The following is a 19,344-nucleotide window of genomic DNA, read 5'->3' as shown; positions in this document are numbered from 1 at the left end:
ATTAATAAGACAAGCAAGGAGAGCATGAAAAGAGACTGGCAGCTAACATGAAAGGGAATCCCATGGTCTTCTATAAGTCAATAAATAACACAAGGGTGGTAAAAGAAAGAGTAGGGCCGATTAGGGATAAAAAAAGGGACTTGCACGTGGAGGCAAAAAAAACGGTGGAGGTATTAAACGAGTACTTTGGATCTATCTTTACAAAGGAGGAAGATGCTACCCAAGCCGAGGAGAGAGAGGAGGTAACTGGTACATTAGAAGAATTTACAATTGAGAAAAAGGATGTGTTAGAAAGGCTATCTTTACTAAAAATTGATAAAGTACCAAGAACGGATGAGGTGCTTTCAAGGGGACTGAGGGAAAATTGCAGAGGCACTTGTGATAATGTTCCAGTCTTCCTTAGACACAAAGGTGGTGCTAGAGGACTGGAGAATTGTGAATATTACACCTTTGTTCAAGAAAGGGTGTAAAGATAAAGCCAGCAACTACAGACCAGCCAATCTGACTTCAGTGATAGGAAAATTTCTGGAAACTATAGTTTGGGACAAAATCAATAGTCACTTAGACAAGTGCAGGATAATTAAGCAAAGCCAGCATGGATCCATTAAGAGAAAATAATGTTTAACTAGCTTTTTGAGGAGGTAACAGAGAAGGTTGACATGGGAAATGCTGTTGATGTGGTGTATATAGATTTTCGAAAGGCATTTGATACAATGCCACACAACAGGCTTGTGCGCAAAATTCTAGCTCATGGAACAAAAGGGAAAGTAGGCACTTAGATAAGAAATTGGCTGAGCGACAGGAAACAGAAGAATAGTGATAAATTGTTGTTTTTCAGGTTGGAGGAAGGTTTGTAGTGGAGTTTCCCAGGGGTTAGCGTAGGGATCCTTGCTCTTCCCGATTTATATTAATGACCTAAGCTATTGTGTTCCGGGTGTGATATCAAAATTTGCAGATGATACGAAGATTGAAAACATTGTCAACCGTGATGACAAGTCTTGAACTTCAAGAGGACATCAACATGTTGGTGGTTGGACAGACAAGTGACAGATCAAGTTCAATGCAGAAAAGTGTGAAGTAATTCATTTTGGCAGAAAGAATATGGAAAGACAATATCCATTAAAGGAAAAACTCTAAAGGAGGTGCAGGAACAGAGGGACCTTGGTATATATGTACATATTGAAGATGGCAGGGCATGTTGAGAGACCAGTTAATAAGCATATAGTATCTTAGAATTTATTAATAGGGGCATTGAGTACAATAGTAAGGAGGTCTTGTTGAACTTATAAAAGACATTAGTTAGGCCTCATCTGGAGTACTGCGTTCAGTTCTGGGTGCCATACTTGAGGGAGGATATGAAGGCAGTAGAGAGAGTACAAAAGAGATTCACAAGAATGATTCCAGGAATAAATAACTGTAGCTAGGAGGATAGATTGAGAGGTTGGGACTGTTTTCCTTGGAGAAAAGAAAGCTGAGAGGAGACTTGATAGAGGTATTCAAGATCCTGAGCAGTATGGACAGGGCAAATAGAGAAAAACTGTTCCCACTCAAGAGAGCACAGGTTCAAAATAATTAGCAAAGGGAGTAAAAGTGATGCAAGGAAAAATATTTTCATCCAGAGGGTGGCTGGAGTCTGGAATGGTCTTCTTGAGAAGGTGGTGGAAGCAGGTTGGATTGAGGTTTTCAAAAGGTAATTGGATTGCTATCTGATAAGAATGAATGTGCAAAGTTACAGTGAAAGGGCAGGGGAATGGGACTAAGTAGAATTCTTTTTCAGACTTTGTGGGCTGAATGGCTTCCTTCTACACTGGAAAAGTTCTATAATTCTGAGAAATCCCAATTCCCTACCTGTGGTTTCTCTTCAATTGAAAGGCCCTATCCAAACTCAAGAATGACATTCTCAATGACTATGATTGTCGTACATTATCCTTTATCCACAAATGTTCTGGTAGCTGAGCATATCAAAGGTTACAATCCCCTTCAACATTCTTCTTCCCCTACTCTCTCTTCCATTGTCCAAGTTCAGAAGGACATCCATGCTTATTTCCACTCTTACTTAACAGATCACAGGCAGAGCATCTCCAGTAATGACTTCTTTCCCCATCTCCAAAGTCTTGAAATGATCCACTCCTGCCTCTTCTCTTCACTACATAATTCTCCTTGCAATCATCATCTGCAAATTTTGGGGTAGCTTCCAAATGTATTTTGATGTTACCAAGCTTTACCTTGCCACAACCTTTCCTTTCTTGAGCACTTCACCATCTCTGTCCTGCCTAACATCCAGCCTTGGATAAGCTACAATTTATATTAGCTAACTACTGGTAATAGCAAAACCATTGTTTTTGATGCTTGCCACTGACTATTCTCATTTCTAGCCACTGTCTCAGCCTGAATCAGGCTTCTTCCAACCTAGGCATCCTGTCTATCCTTGAACTGAAGTTATAATTCCACATTCCATCAGAAAGAGTGTGTAGTTCCCTGCCTACCTCTGGTTTATCTGCTGCTGAAACCCTCATCCATACCACTGTTAACTTAGCTATTCCAGATAACCAGGATTCTAAGTATAGTATGAAAGGATGGATACATTTTTGTTTGTGACAAGGGCTCTTCATTTCCCATTTCAGGAGTAGGGTGGGCATGGAAATTGCAAACCAGAAATACTTCCTGTGGTAGTTGTATAATAGTCAATAACAGAAGCAAGTAGCAATACAAGTGCAGAATTTACTTCCATTTATGCAGCTTTCTATTTCAGGCTACCTTTTAAAAGTTAATTGCTCTGCTGCAACTCCAGGAGTTGGCATCAATGAATATGTAGCAGATTTTCCAGTCTGTTCATTGGCTGTACAGTCACGATTTTACGTGCACCTTTTAAACTCATGCTAAGACCACAGCTGCTTAGATAACTGTTGGGAAAATAGGTAAATGTGGCACGACATTAGTCGTCTCAATTTCTCTGCTCCTCTCACTCATTCTAATCTCTCTCTCTCTGAACTTACTGCACTCCATTCTCTCAGGTCTAACCCTGACATTGTCATCAAACCCGCTGACAAGGGTGGTGCTGTTGTTATCTGGCGCACGGACCTCTACCTCATGGAGGCTGAGTGTCAACTCGTAGACACTTCCTCCTACCTCTCCCTGGACCATGACCCCACCACTGAACATCAAGCCATTGTTTCCAGGACTGTCACTGACCTCATCTCCTCTGGGGATCTTCCTCCCACAGCTTCCAACCTGATAGTCGCCCAACCTTGGACGGCCCGCTTCTATCTCTAACCCAAAATCCACAAACAGAACTGCCCCGGTAGACTGATTGTCTCAGCTTGCTCCTGCCCCACAGAACTCATTTCTCGTTATCTTGACTCCTTTCTCTCTCCCCTTGTCCAGTCCCTTCCCACCTACATCCGTGATTCCTCTGACACCTTATGTCAGATCAACAATTTCCAGTTCCCTGGCCCCAACCGCTTCCTCTTCACCATGGACGTCCAATCCCTCTACACCTCCATCCCCCACCAGATGGTCTGAGGGCCCTTAGCTTCTTCCTCGAACAGAGGCCCGAATAATTCCCATCCACCACTACTCTCCTCCATCTGGCTGAACTTGTTCTCACACTGAACAATTTCTCCTTCAACTCCTCTCATTTCCTCCAAATAAAAGGTGTGGCAATGGGTACCCGCATGGGCCCCAGCTATGCCTGTCTCTTTAAGGGATATATGGAACATTCCTTGTTCCAGTCCTACTCCGGACCCCTTCCACAACTCTTTCTCCGGTACATCGATGATTACTTCGGTGCTGCTTTATGCTCTCGTTGGGACTTGGAAAAATTTATTAATTTTGCTTCCAATCTCCACCCCTCCATCATTTTCACGTGGTCCATCTCTGACACTTCCCTTCCCTTCCTTGACACCTCTGTCTCAATCTCTGGTGATAGACTGTCCACCAATATCCATTACAAACCCACCGACTCCCACAGCTACCTCGACTACAGCTCCTCACACCCCGCTTCCTGTAAGGACTCCATCCCATTCTCTCAGTTCCTTCGCCTCCGTCGAATCTGTTCCGATGATGCTACCTTCAAAAACAGTTCCTCTGACATGTCCTCCTTCTTCCTTAACCAAGGTTTTCCACCCACGGTCGTTGACAGGGCCCTCAACCGTGTCCGGCCCATCTCCCGCGCATCCGCCCTCACGCCTTCTCCTCCCTCCCAGAAACATGATAGGGTCCCCCTTGTCCTCACTTATCACCCCACCAGCCTCCGCATTCAAAGGATCATCCTCCGCCATTTCCGCCAACTCCAGCATGATGCCACCACCAAACACATCTTCCCTTCACCCCCCCTATCGGCATTCCGTAGGGATCGTTCCCTCCGGGACACCCTGGTCCACTCCTCCATCACCCCCTACTCCTCAACCCCCTCCTATGGCACCACCCCATGCCCACACAAAAGATGCAACACCTGCCCCTTCACTTCCTCTCTCCTCACTGTCCAAGGGCCCAAACACTCCTTTCAAGTGAAGCAGCATTTCACTTGCATTTCCCCCAACTTAGTCTACTGCATTCGTTGCTCCCAATGTGGTCTCCTCTACATTGGAGAGACCAAACGTAAACTGGGCGACCGCTTTGCAGAACACCTGCGGTCTGTCCGCAAGAATGACCCAAACCTCCCTGTCGCTTGCCATTTTAACACTCCACCCTGCTCTCTTGCCCACATGTCTGTCCTTGGCTTGTTGCATTGTTCCAGTGAAGCCCAACGCAAACTGGAGGAACAACACCTCATCTTCCGACTAGGCACTTTACAGCCTTCCGGACTGAATATTGAATTCAACAACTTTAGGTCTTGAGCTCCCTCCTCCATCCCCACCCCCTTTCTGTTTCCCCCTTCCTTTTGTTTTTTCCAATAAATTATATAGATTTTTCTTTTCCCACCTATTTCCATTATTTTTAAATATTTTTAAATCTTTTATGCTACCCCCACCCCCACTAGAGCTATACCTTGAGTGCCCTACCATCCATTCTTAATTAGCACATTCGTTTAGATAATATCACCAACCTTAATACCTATGTGTTCTTTTGTTCTGTTGTTTGTGACATCTTTTGATGATCTGCTTCTATCACTGCTTGTTTGTCCCTACAACCACACCAACCCCCTCCACTTCTCTCTCTCTCCCCCCACCCAAACCACCCCCCCACCCCACACACACCTTAAACCAGCTTATATTTCACCCCTTTCTTGGATTCACTCAAGTTCTGTCGAAGGGTCATGAGGACTCGAAACGTCAACTCTTTTCTTCTCCGCCGATGCTGCCAGACCTGCTGAGTTTCTCCAGGTAATTGTTTTTGTGTTGAAGTAAACGTGGCTGGTTTCAGAACACTTTAAACAGCTTCCACTACAATAAAACTCTATCCTACTGACGTAAACAAGCCTGGGCATGTTCAGTAGAACCAATATTACACTTTTTCTGTTAGTTGTTTTACTGTTATTTAATGGTAGTGTGAGGTTATGTCATGCATTTCAGAAAGGAAGATTGTGCTTTACAAATCAGATATGGTGGATGGGGGGGAATGCAAAACTTGTGGTTTACATGGACTTTCAGGAAGCATTTGGCAAAGTGCCCTATATGACAATATTGAAGATAAAAGGTATAGAATTAGAGATGAGTAGATCATTAGATTAGAACTGAGAGAAGGCAGGAAACAGAGCAAAACTTAAGGAAAGTTTCTCAGAGTGGGGGCAACTGGGTCAAGGTATTCCACAGGATTCCGTTCTGGAAGAGCTTCTGTTCACTGTGTACATGAATAGTTTGTATATAGGTTTAGAGAGATTGGCATCCAAATTTTCAGAGGACAATGTACATAATTCTGAGACCAAAGAAAGCAAATACTGACTAACTAGTGGAATGGACAAAAAAGCAGATGGAATTACATGTCAACAAATGTGATGTGGCTTAAAAAAGATTGAATTCTCTTGAGAAAAGTTGGTTGATGGTATACCTGTATAGAATTTAATACTGCCACTGTTTTTTAGCGTTGTAACGTCTAACAAAATATCAAGCTTCTGAAACCTCAACACCTTTAACACAACTCATGTCCTTAAATCTATACTGCTGAGATTGGGTGCAAGTCATTACAATGTAACAGTCTTCGAGGTTCAATTCAAAGAACATAAATCTTTCAATGCTTCAATACCAAAATGACAAGCTCAAGTATTTTTTATCTTACCTTCACATAAAAATTGTATTGAAAAATTAATACATGTATTGGACTGCAATGAAAATCTCGAGCTAGTTATTCTGCAAGTGATCTTTTCTTTGTCATATAATAAGATCTTTAAATGTTTTTAATTGCTCCATGGATCTTCAAGCAGAATGGAATGCTAAAATCTCTATGATGTGTTCATTAAAAAGGTCAAGAGATCTCCTAAATTGACCATTTTCTATCAGGAATCCCATCTGGGAGGAAAGCAAGTCATGAATGAAGTTGAAAACACGAACAAGGATTTGTGATAAGTGTTAAGACTTGGGCTTCTTCAAATACCTTTTCTCAAGCCTATCACAAAAGGCAGCTCATGAGTTGAAGTGAAATATTATGTACAAAGTAATCTAGAATGGTGTGCCTTGGATGAATAGACCTATTCAGCATCTGTGAATTACATACTGAGTTGCCACTGTATGCCCAATTTGTTTCAGAGGATGATTTATATTAATAACATCAGATACTTAACAGATTAAACAACTTAACAGGTTCATTGAAATAAATACAAAATGCTGCAGATGCTGAAAATCTGAAATAAAAACAGAATATGTTGGAAAAACTCAGCAGGTCTGGCAGCGTCTGTGGAGAAAGAGAGTTCACTACAGGTACAATCATTGCAAAACTAAGTAATAACTGAGCTGTTTAAGTGAGTTTAAGACAGCAGCTTTGAACCAGACCATGAAAGAGGGAGCAAAAACAGAATTACCTGGAAAAACTCAGCAGGTCTGGCAGCATCGGCGGAGAAGAAAAGAGTTGACGTTTCGCGTCCTCATGACCCTTCGACAGAACTTGAGTTTGAGTCCAAGAAAGAGTTGAAATATAAGCTGGTTTAAGGTGTGTGTGTGGGGGGCGGAGAGATAGAGAGAGGGAGAGGTGGGGTGGGGGGGGGGAGGGTGTGGTTGTAGGGACAAACAAGCAGTGATAAAAGCAGATCATCAAAAGATGTCAACCACACCCTCCCCCTCCCCCACCTCTCTCTCTCTCTCTATCTCTCCGCCCCCCAACACACACACCTTAAACCAGCTTATATTTCAACTCTTTCTTGGACTCGAACTCAAGTTCTGTCGAAGGGTCATGAGGACTCGAAACGTCAACTCTTTTCTTCTCCGCCGATGCTGCCAGACCTGCTGAGTTTTTCCAGGTAATTCTGTTTTTGTTTTGGATTTCCAGCATCCGCAGTTTTTTTGTTTTTATCTCATGAAAGAGGAAGCCTTCAAATAAGTTCTGGGCAATACATTCCAGAAGCAGCAGTCTACCTGTTTTACTTTTTCTTGGAATCACACAAGGTTCTCTACCTACGATGGTGCAATCAACTTCTTTGTATGTTGCAGCTAGGTTGAAACTGTTTCATCAAATGTAGTAGCTTCTTACATCCATAAAACCCTTTGAAATATGGTCTTGTGTTTAAAAATTCACAGAGGTACTTTACTCAATAATGGACAAGAGACTCCATAACATAAAAAACAAGATGTGATGAGACATCTGTGGCATTTAGCAAGTGCTTGTATTAAGGCTACTGGCAACATTACATGGATTAATACCCTGGTGACACTGGGATGTGCTTGACGAATTTTATACAGATGCATATTCCGTTAGCAAATAAACTTGTATTGACTTGAATTACCTTTGCTTTATACATTTTGTGCATTGTCAGAAGAAAAATATTGCTAATTACCCAGATAACATTAAAATTAAAAATATCTGCAACATGTTGTTGATAAATCGCACTTCTATGGTCACTGAAACTTCCAATTACTGGAAAGAGATGAAGTGACCTTGAGGGAACCAACCATGAGCATGTAACAAACACAGACATGCACAAATATCCTGAGAAGGGATAGGGTAAATTAAAAAAAATGGCTTATGCCAGATCGATTGGACATATGTTGGGAGTTTTCCCTAATACTTGGATTTGCAGAAAAGAATACAGCAAATTGTAGACTGGATATTTGCATATCGTATCACCATCACTTAGGAGTCACAGCAAATAGCTCAATCGCATTTTTCATTATACAAGCCCCAACAATCCATTACTCAATTGTCTTTTCCAATCTCAAAAACAACCTATAAATGAGAAGGGACAACAGCAAAAAAGAACTAAAAGATAGTTCAAATAGATAGGAGACAATTTCAAGTTAAACATAAATGCAAGAAAAAGTGGAAACCGAGGAGACTCCCAACAAAAGGGATACACAAACAGGTGCAAAAAAGGAATACAAAAAGAAACATGCGAGAGCTATTAAAGCTAACAGACAAAGTCTTTAACAATATCAAATCATAGAATGATAAAGCACAAGAGGCCATTCTGTCCATTGTGTCTGTGCCTGTTCACTGGTAGAGCAATCTAAGTAATATCACCCCCATATTCTTTCCCCACAGCCCTGAAATTATTTTCCCTTCAAGCATTTATCCCATTCTCTTTTGAATGTTACTCTTAACTCTGTTCCCACCCACCCTTTCAGGTAATGCATTCCAGAATACAATAACTCGCTCTGTAAAAATGTTTCATGTCACCTCCAGTTCTCTTGTCAAACACTTTCAATCTCTGACCCCTGATTATTCACCCTTCTGTCACTGGAAACTTTCTCTTTAATTACTCTATTAAAACCATTTTGAACACCTTTCAAATCTCTTAACCATTTTTGCTCAAAGGAGAATCTCAGCTTTTCTGATCTCACCATATAATGAAATTCCTCAACCATGGTATCATTCTAGTAAATCACTTCTGCGTCTTCTCTAATGGCTTGACATCAGCCTAAAAAGTGCTGCCCAGAACTGGACATGACATTCCAGATGGAGTTTAAACAGTGTTTTTTTTTAAATGAAGGTTTGGCATAATTTCCTTGCTTTTGCGATCCATATCTCTATATGTAAACCCAAGGATCTTGCAAGCTTTTTTAAAATCCTCTCAGATTGTCTTGCCACCGTCAAAGATTTGTGTACATACATTCCCAAATGCATTAAGGGAATGGCAAAATACTTTGCATCAGGGCAGTGTCTGGATGATGTTTCAAGAATGTATTTGTTTCCAATGCAAAAGATTATTAGCAAAAATGAGAAAGCATGGAGTTAGAAGTAACCTTGTGATACACGCAGGTAATTGGTTAGGAGGTAGGAGAGGGTTATGAAAAATTATCATTCTCCATTTGGCCAGATGTGATAAACAGTGTTCCTTAGAGATCTGTAATGGGGCTTCAGTTTTCCACCAAATACATTAATGACTTAGCTAAAGGAATAGAGAGTTGTACCACCATCTACAAGATGCACTGCAGAAACTCACCAAGGCTCCTTCGACAGCACCTTTTAAGCCCATGACCGCCACCATCTAGAAGACAAGAGCAGCAGATACATGGAAGCACCACCACCTGGAAGTTCCCCTGCAAGCTACTCACCATCCTGACTTGGAAATATAATTGCTGTTCCTTCACTGTTGCTGGGTCAAAATCCTGGAACTCCCTTCCTAACAGCACTGTGGGTGTATCTACACAAGGACTGTAGCAGTTCAAGAAGGCAGCTTACCACCACTTTTATGAGGTCAATTAGGGATAGGCAATAAATGCTGACCTAGGCAATCAAGCCCACATCATGTAATGAATTTTTTAAAAATCCAGAAAGATAAATCAGAATATATCTGCTTAATGGTGAGACACCGAACTGTGGAAGGAGCAAAGGGATTTAGGTTTAACTAATTAAAGGTTAATGCACAGGGACAAGAAGTAATCCAACAACTAATGGAATGATGGCCTTTATCACAAGGAAATCAAAAGTGAGGAAGCAATGCTTCAGAGGGTCTTGGTCAGACTCCATTTGGAGTACTGCATTCAGGTCTGGATACAGAACTTCAAGTAGCAATATATTGGCTTTGGGATGGGTACAGCACAGGTTCACCAGAATGATACAAGGGATTAAAGGATTAAATTATGAAAACAGCTCACGCAAACTTGTCTTATATTAGCTTGGATTTAGTAGGTTGAGGGGTGTCTTAGTCAAAGTCTTTAAAGTAACAAAAGAATTCGATAAGGTAGATACAGAGAAATTATTTCCTGTAGTGGGGAATCCAGAACAAGAGAGCATAATCTTGGCATTTGAGCAAGGCCATTTGGGAATAGAATCGAGAAGCAGGTTTTCACGTAAAAGGAAGTGGAAATCTGGGACTTGCTCTCTCAAAATTATGTTTACCGGATAAATTGAAAATTAAGACTGAAATTGATAAGATTTGTATTAGGTAAGAGTATTGAGTAATATGGAACAAATAAGTTTAAGTGGAGTTGAAGTACAAGCTCAAGGAGCTGAATAGCTTACTCTTGTTCCTATCTCAGACAGTAAAAGAACAAAAAGCAGGTATTGACTCAAACAGGTATAATTTTAATGTTATTCCCCATGGAGCAACAATTTCCAGAAAAATGGTGACTCAGGCAGAAAATCTACAAATTAGTGACAGAACAAAAAGATTTTTTTTTTAAATATATATATGTATCGTTTAGTCATTAAATTGAAGTTCCAGGTTAATGGTGACATCAGGATGTTTTTTTCATTTATTCATGGGATGTAGGCTTTGCTGGCTTGGCCAGCATTTATTGCCCATCCCTAATTGCCCTTGGGAAGGTGGGCTGCCTTCTTGGACTACTGCAGTCCATGTGTTTTCTTGTCTTGCTAAGGATCTGATGCTTTCCCCAGAGCCAAAGGGTGACGCGATTGTCTGCATGACCGCAGACACTGCGGCCAGAAGCAAGTAGCCTGTCAGGTCAGACTACTACAAAAAGTGCTGGGTGGAACCACAACAGAGAAAAATGTCTTTCACTGATGTGCCATGGAAAAGTGTCAGTGAAAACTAGAAACTCAATGTTGGCAATGATGAGGGGAGGGGTTTCCTTTTATTAGGTTAACAGCTGAGGAAAGAAAAGTTTTGAGGAGTGAGGAACAATTAAAGTACTTACATCTTAAGCAAATACAAAACTCATTGTGACAAAAAGCTCATGTTTTGGAATAGGATTTCAGACTATGCCACCATGGAAGCGTCTTGATGTAATATGTTAAAATGCTACCACTGAGCTAAACTTAACTCTCGCAGTGTTAAATCTGCGGGGCAGCAGTGCTGTCAGGTGTTAATGAGTTATCAGACAGAGTTATCTAAACCAGCCGCTGGAGACTAGTAAACAGTTTGCTATCCAGAGATCGTTCACGCTAATTACTTCTGCATCAACGCGAGTCATTTGAACTTGGCAGAGGCTATTGCCAAGTTACGCTGGTGAATTCTTCTCTTCTGGGGAAAGTGGGCAGGGAACAGGGTAGGCAGTTTGACTAAAGCTGACACTAGAGATAGACAAAAAGCAGCTGCGAAAGCTGGAAGTAGTCAAGAAGCTAAGGGCTGCAAGAAGAATTAAATACAAGGAGAATTAGAAAATTAGATTTAAGTCAAGGAAGATGACCCAATGAACTGTGATAGCAGTATATTCATCCCTTTTCTATTATGTTAAGACAAGTTGTTTTGAAAGGAGTAAGTGAAGCCAATCAGAACCATTGTTCTGTGTGCTCATCCAACAGAAAATAAAACAGCTTAACAATTCGCAGCTAGCCTCATCTCACTGAGTGTTTACTCAGTCTGCCTTTGGAGAGATCTTGTCCTGATCACAGGAGGATGCTGTCATTGTATCGTTGGGTTTTCTATTGTCTGAGTCCGAAAGAAAGAAGAGAAAGACTTGTATTTATTTAATGCCTTTCATGATCCCCATTTGCCCCAAGTGCTTTACAGCCAATGAAGTCCTTTTGAAGGTGCAGGAACTGTTGTAATGTAAGAAGCACAGCAGGCTAATTGTGCACAACAAGGTCACATAAACAGCAAAGAAATATTTTTAGGTGTTGGTTGGGGCAAAAATATTGGCCAGAACACTGAGGACTCTCATGTTTTTCTTCAAATAATGTCAAGTAATCCTCTATTTCAAATTGAGGGGGCAGATGGGGTCTTGGTATAGCTCATCCGAAAGATGGCACACCTCCGAATGTGCAGTACTCCCCCAATACTGCATGCCTCAGTCCTCTTCTGTAAGCCTTGCCATTCACCTGCCCGTACTAGGGCTTCTTGGCCTCCTGCCAATAGGACTATAGCCATATGGCTTCTAATTACCTAAGCACACACAGACCCATGTATATTTAAATTAAATGCAGTTCCACGCATCGCATTTCTTTATGTTGATTATACTGAAATTACCATTAAAGTTTTTTTAAAATTTAATTTTATGCCTTCAAACTTTTGTATTTTTAACTGAAGCTTAGGATATACAAGTAACCTTAACTATTAGAATTATGGAAATGTTTATATTTTAATAGCCACTGTTTAAATATTGTTTGAAGCATTTCAAAATATCTAGGAATTGTTGTTTCAGATATTAGCAGAGGCAGGCTTTGTATATTTGTCCGTTATTTCAGTGAAATCATTTACTTATTTAAAATAACTAGGGTAAAGCCTGTGTTAAAATATCAGTATGGAATCATAGAAATAACTGTAAATATAAATTCTTAAGCTCTTTGCTGAAATAACAGAGCATTAATGAAGATAGTGCAGTTGAAGTTATGTATATGAATGTTCAAAAGGCATATGATAAAGTGTCAAATAATGGCCTGGCTAACAAATTAAAACCCATGAGATTAAAGTGGCAGTGATAGCATAGATAAAAAAATGGCTAAGACGCATAAAGAAGTGAGTAGTGGGAAAGTTTTTCAGAATGGAGAAAAGTGCAGTGTTGCCCTTGCACTGGTCTGAGAACTACTGTTCTTTTTATACAACTATTTATTCACACAAGACGCTGCCCTTTGGCAGCATCTTCCAAACCTGTGACCTCTGCCACCTAGGACAAGGGCAGCAGGTGCATGGGAGCACCACAAGTTCCCCTCCAAGTCACACTCTTGCCTTAGGACAATATTGACCGTTGTTTCTTCACTGTCACTGGATCAAAATCCTGGAATTCCCTTCTTAATAGCACTATGAGTGAACTAACACCATATGGACTGCTGCTGTTCAAGACGGCGGCTCATTATCACCTTCTCAACGGCAATTATGGATAGGCAACAAATGCTGGCCTTGTCAGCGATGCTTACTTCCCATGAAACAATATTTTTAAAAATTGGACTTATTTTATAGGAGGCAAAATTTCAATGTCTGCAGATGACACGAAACTTGGAAACAAAGTAAACAACAAGGAGGATATAGCAAACTTCAGGACAACATAAATAGACAGATGAAATATGCAGTAAATGGCAGTCAAAATTCAATGCAGCGAAAGTGAAGTAATGCAATTTGGAAGGAGATGAGGAGAGGGAATAAAAACTAATTGCTACAATCTAAAAAGGGTGTGTAAGGATAGAAACAGGGTAGGGTTCACATGCCTTGAAGTTGGTGGGACAGGCTGATAAGGTTATTAAAAATTGCATACAGGATCCTTGGTTTTATAAATGGAGGCTTAAATAGAATTTTCAGCACAGAAACATGCTTTCTAGCCTAACAGGTCTATACCAGTGCTTCAGACCCAATTACAGCCCTGCCTGATGTAATTCATCTCACCCTATCAATAGATTCCTTTCTCCCTTGTATCTGTCCAGCTTTCCCTTAGAAGTGTCTTTGTAGACAGAGAACAAAAGCAACAAATTGTGTAAACCTTTCTAATTCATTGGTTATGTCTCAGCTGGAGCAGTGTGTCCAATTCTGGGCATCACCCTTTAGCAAGGATGTCAAGACCTTAGAGAAGGTGCAGAGATTGATTTACTTGAAAGGTATCGGGAATGGGGGATGTCAGTTATGTGGAAAGACTAGAGAAGCTAGGGTTCTTCTCTTTAGAATGAGAAGAACAAGGAGAGTTTCAAGAGGTGCACAAAATTTTGAGGGGTTTTGCTAGCATAGTGGCAGTTGAGTCAGTAACTTGTGTACATAGATTTAAGACAACTGGCAAAAGAACCACGGGTAGATGGGTAGAATTTCTTTTCAATGGAGTGAGTTATAATGATCTAGAATGCACTGCATGAAAGAATGGGAGAAGCTGACTCAACAGTACCTTTCAAAAGGTTATTGAATATATATTGGAAAAGGGAAAAAAAAACTGCTGTGTTTTGGGGAAAGAGCAGGGGAGAGAAATGAACTGGATAGCTCTTTCAAAGAGCTGATGCAGGCATGATGGGTTGAATGGCCTCCTCCTGTGGTGTATGATTCTATACTGAACTGGACAATGTGGTGGGGTGTTGAAGGAGGCAGGTAGCCAAACAAGTCAATGGCTACAAAGAATTTGAGTATTAAATTTAATGCCGCCTTCCGTGCTGTAAGATGCCAGTGATTATAAATCTTTATCCATTAATTATCTGTAACAGTAATCTGCCCTTAAAAATTAATAATTAATAGCTCTAGGCTTTGGTAATTTACTTGAGCTATTAGTGTACTGGACTGATTATTGTGAAAAACAAAAATATAAGAATTATTCCTAACCAACTAATTAACGGCCACTAAACAGATTTAGATTCTGAATTTAAATCCTTTTAAGTACTAACAAGGCTGAGTTATTGTGCTGGAGTGTGTTAAAAATGTGTGCGCAAAATATCCAATCTGTCTCAAGGTTCTAGTTCCCAACACAACTCATTGCATACAACACATTTAATGGAAATTACTTCACTGTAAAACTCTTATACATGGTATTTTGTGATATCAAAAAGATAACTTTTTTTGGTTGAAAGCTCTTCCTTGTGTTCAAAAGTATGAAAACTAGCTCCAATTTACATGCATTTAGATTTAACCTGCTAATACGTACTAACAAGTATATTCATCATTCTTCAGAGCTGTAGCGGACTGAAAATAAATTATTCAGTCATCTAGGATTTTTGTTCATTCTGTAATCCGAAATGCATATTCTGGCTCCTCTTTTACATCAATAGCATTTACTTACAGCTGCCAATAATCTAAATCTTATATTGACTTACTGTCAAGGTTAAAGAAACTACAGGTCGACATTTTAGATAAATATTCAGAGTAGTCTGAAGTTGTAAGTTATATACTGAACCTAGAGAAAATAAGATGTAAAGTAGAAAAAGGCTCAGTTTAGGTAATTATGACATAAGCAAAGCTTGGTTTTCAAAATTCTACAGCTGAAAATATCAATGGAAACTGCAGTTTCTTTACAATTTGTTACCCCCAAAGTGAACATACCTTAATATTTTTAATTCCCAAATATTAGGTTCTCTGAACTATTGCATCCAAGACAATACCCGAGTGCACAGAAAGCACTTTGAAAGCAATGTCAAAGTGAAAAGTCATTTTTAAGAATAATGATTGGGGAAAATTTTTGAAATACTTTTTGTTATGAGATAGGCCATTTCTCCCCTATTCTTCCCAGGTATGTTGTGACACTGGGACATTCAGTTCAGAAAGGTTAAAAATTTCACTTACTGTTCTGTGCTGAAATAGACTATTATGGAATTTTATAAAATTAATTCCAATTTAAACTACTTTATTCAGCCTTCCAGTTTACAAATAGAACAGATAGCTGTGAATTCGAAATTACAGTAATACCTGCTTTCAAAGCTCAGCTTAGAGTCAAATAGAACACAGATGTAGAGAACAGTCTGATTCCACCTCAGACAGTGGCTAAATGTGGTAGGGTTTCAGAGCTGAGGGTAGAGTTTGTGGCAGAGGCCAAATACTATGGCTTTGGCCTTTTTAATGTTTAGCTGGAGGAAGCTGTGGCTTATTCAGGATGTGTCCAACAAGCAGGCTGGCAACACAACAGGCAGTGTTTCTCTGTTTCTCTCTCCACGGATGCGATCAGACCTGCTGAGTTTTTCCAGCATTTTCTGTTTTTATTTCAGATTTTCAGCATCCACAGTATTTTACTTTTATCTCAGACAGTGGAGGGCGTTGAGAGGGGTGCTAGAGGCAGAGCTGAGCATTGACAGCATACATTAGAACCTAATGTTACATCTTTAGGCAATGCAGCATGCAAAAACGAAGAGGTAGCCAAGGATAGATTCCTAGGGGACTTCATAGGCACCAGTCTCAGGCTGGAAAGAGAAACCATTGCTGGAGATGCTTTGGCTACAACTGGATAGATAAGAGCAGAACCAAATGAAGGCAGTCCCACTCACTAGTACAATAGCGTACAATAGAGGAGGATGCGGTCAACCACATCAAAGGCAGAGGTCAGAAAGATGAGGAAGGATAATGTTTCGTGGTCACAGTCATACACTATCACTTGCGACTTGTATTAGTGCTGTTTCAATACCATGGTGTGGCAGAAGCCTCATCGGAGAGAGACTGGAGTGGCAAAGATGTTCATGGAGGCAAAATGTTCAAAGAATTGAGAAGGAAGAGAGGTTTGCAGAGACTTTGGAGGGAGGGGGGGTTGAGGTTGGATTTTAGGAAGTGGGTGATGACGGCATTTTTGAAGGGAAAGGAGATAACACTTAAGGTGAACAAGCCAATTACTAAGTCAGATAACATGTGGATCGGGAAAGGAAATCAGCAGTTTAGTGAGAATAGGGTTGAGAGAGCAGGATGTGAGTTTCATGGATAAGATAAACTCAGAGGATATGATAAGAGAGAAGCTAGAGAAATATGCAATTCTTGCTAGGGCAGGGGACTTGGGGAAGTTTGGTGGGCAAGGGGAAATGGATGGTGGGGATGGGGAGGTGGCACAGAGGCAGCTAAACAGATGATCTCAATTTTAGTGAGAAGTTCATAACATCCTCAAACTTCTTGGAATTGAGGTCAAAGAGAGAAGATTAAGGGAAGTTAGTGGATTATTATATGACATTACATCAACATTCACATCAATGCAAAAAAAGGGTCTATGGCATTTCTGTCAAGTTCTGTGGGAAACAACTATTTAAACAAGCTATTGATATGCCACCCAAAACTGTACAAGCAATTACAAATAACCTCTGATTGACCTCACGAGTTTAAGTAGGCATAAATATTTAACAGTTCTCCAAGAAGAACTGCGGTCTTAAAAGGAGCAGACCGAGTTAAAAGCGGAACATAATAACCATATTGCACACCCGTAATCGTTAAAAGAGCCATGCTTCCTATGAAAAAACATCAACAACTGCAAGGATTCCACGTGCTGAGACTTTAACCCAATGGATCTCGTCACTTTCGAGAAACATTTACAGATTGTTACATAACCAGCATCCTATTGAAATGCAATGCCAAATGCTAAATTTCTCCAAAGTAAATTTAACTATTAAAAGGCAGAGTATTTAACCCAGCACCTGAAATTTACATTTCGAAACAGATTTGAGTTTCTTTTCCAAAGAAAATGCAATGTCACCAGTGAACTTATAGAGGTTTAAATCCCCAAATTTTGGTATTCACGTAATTCGGTTTACAAGTTACAGACAATTGACTCATTACCAACATGGATGGATACACTTCCATCAGATTAAACTTGCATTAAAAGTAACTTTCGGCGTAAAGTGAACTCCAATAAGAAAACAAAGAGCAGTCAAGAGGCAAATCTAATCCAACATAAACACCCGATCACATTCACTTCTACATCTGGGAATGTTTTTGTATCCAGTTTCTGGAATTTAACTTGAGGTGTTCACGCTGTGTCCGGGCTGCCATTCAACCGTGCGGAGTGCCCAGCCTGTCACTCCACCTCCATCCCCACAGGCCGCGGGAAGGCCGGGGTTGCGGGGTCCCCTCTACAAGGGGATATGGAGAGTATTCCCTCTGAATGCCCCGTGTAAATTAAGAACAGGCGATCTAGGACACTAGCCAAAGCAGAAAGTTAGCTTTCCTTTTCTTTTACCTGATAAACCCTATCTCCAACTCCACGCTCGCTTCAGTCGGAACAAAATGCCACCACTTGCCATAAACGCGCATGCACGAAGCTGGGATCTCGCGATGCTGCGTACGCCGCGAGCCGCTGGGACACGTCACGGAGCGAGCGACGGAGTGGGTGGAGGCGGGGCTGTGGTTGTCACGGTAACCGTTGTCCACCGTTTAATTCTCCTGGTTAACATCTGACTTCGGGTCGACGCAGCTTCTAGGATTTCAGTCCTCCAATTTTTCCAGGTATTTGACCCATGAAGTCAGTTTTACTGAACCCAAGGTCTCCCCCTCCGAATATATTTTATTCATCAAATTTGTAAAAGTACATTATAAAGCATTTCAACATTACAGAAAGTGGAATAACATTCGACTTGCCTTCACACAGTATGTTCCACTCCTAGGTGCCTCTGCAATTGTTATTCTCTTGACATTTACAATATACTTTCCATGTCAGACATATAGCCTGAGGACAAAAACATCTCAAATTAAAAAAACACAGAAAGGGCAACAGAATTCAACTTTCCTTCATATAGCATATTTCTCTCTGAGGTGTCTCAATACAATCACCGAATCGCAGAATTTTAACGGCACAAAAGGCCATTCAGCCCATCAGCACTGGTTCTTCAAATGAGCATTATGACCTAATGCCATTGCCCTGCCTTTTCCCCGTACCCCTGTACTTTGTTTCTATTCAAATAATCGTCTAATGCCCTCTTGAATGCCTCGATTGACCTGCCTCCACTGCATTTCCAGGCAGTGCATTCCATACCCAAAGCACTCATGTGAAAAAGGTTTTTCTCACTGCACATTTGCTTATTTTGCAAATCACTTTAAATCTGTGCCTGCTCGTTCTTGATCCTTTTATGAGTGCGAACAGCTTCTCCCTATCTACTCTGTCCAGCCCCCTCATGATTTTGAACATCTCGATCAAATCTCCTCTTAGCCTTCTTCTCTCCAAGGAGAACAGTCCCAACCTGTCTAATCTATCTTCATAACTGAAGTTTCTCATCCCTGGCACAATTGTTGTGAACCTCTTCTGCACTCTGTCCAATGTGCTCACATCCTTCCTATAATGTGGTGCCCAGAAAAATACACAGTAATCCTACTGAGGTCTAATGAGTGTTTTATATAAATTCAGCATAACCTCCTTACTCTTGTACTCTATGCCCCTATTAATAAAGCCCAGGATACTATATACTTTATTAACCTATCGTGCAACCTTCAATGATCTATGCACATATACACCCAGGTTTTTCTGCTCCTGCACCCCCTTCAAAATTTTACCT

The 19,344-nt window shown here is 40.7% G+C and overlaps 1 protein-coding gene across 2 annotated transcripts in view; it reads right to left on the bottom strand.

Annotated features, from left to right (window-relative positions):
• The window catches only part of znf507 (zinc finger protein 507), a 65,942-nt gene extending 47,822 nt beyond the window's left edge, over positions 1-18,120 (bottom strand). For both annotated transcript variants that reach the window (XM_041192004.1, XM_041192006.1), the window contains exon 1: positions 18,036-18,120. The gene's annotated coding sequence lies outside the window, so the exon portion shown is untranslated. The remainder of the gene's footprint in view (positions 1-18,035) is intronic.
• Positions 18,121-19,344: the final 1,224 nt, after the last annotated feature.

Source organism: Carcharodon carcharias, chromosome 7 (genome assembly GCF_017639515.1).
Source record: "Carcharodon carcharias isolate sCarCar2 chromosome 7, sCarCar2.pri, whole genome shotgun sequence".
NCBI classification, from domain to species: Eukaryota; Metazoa; Chordata; class Chondrichthyes; order Lamniformes; family Lamnidae; genus Carcharodon; species Carcharodon carcharias.
Note: the sequence above shows the minus strand (reverse complement) of the source record. Positions and strands in the feature narration are given on the sequence as shown.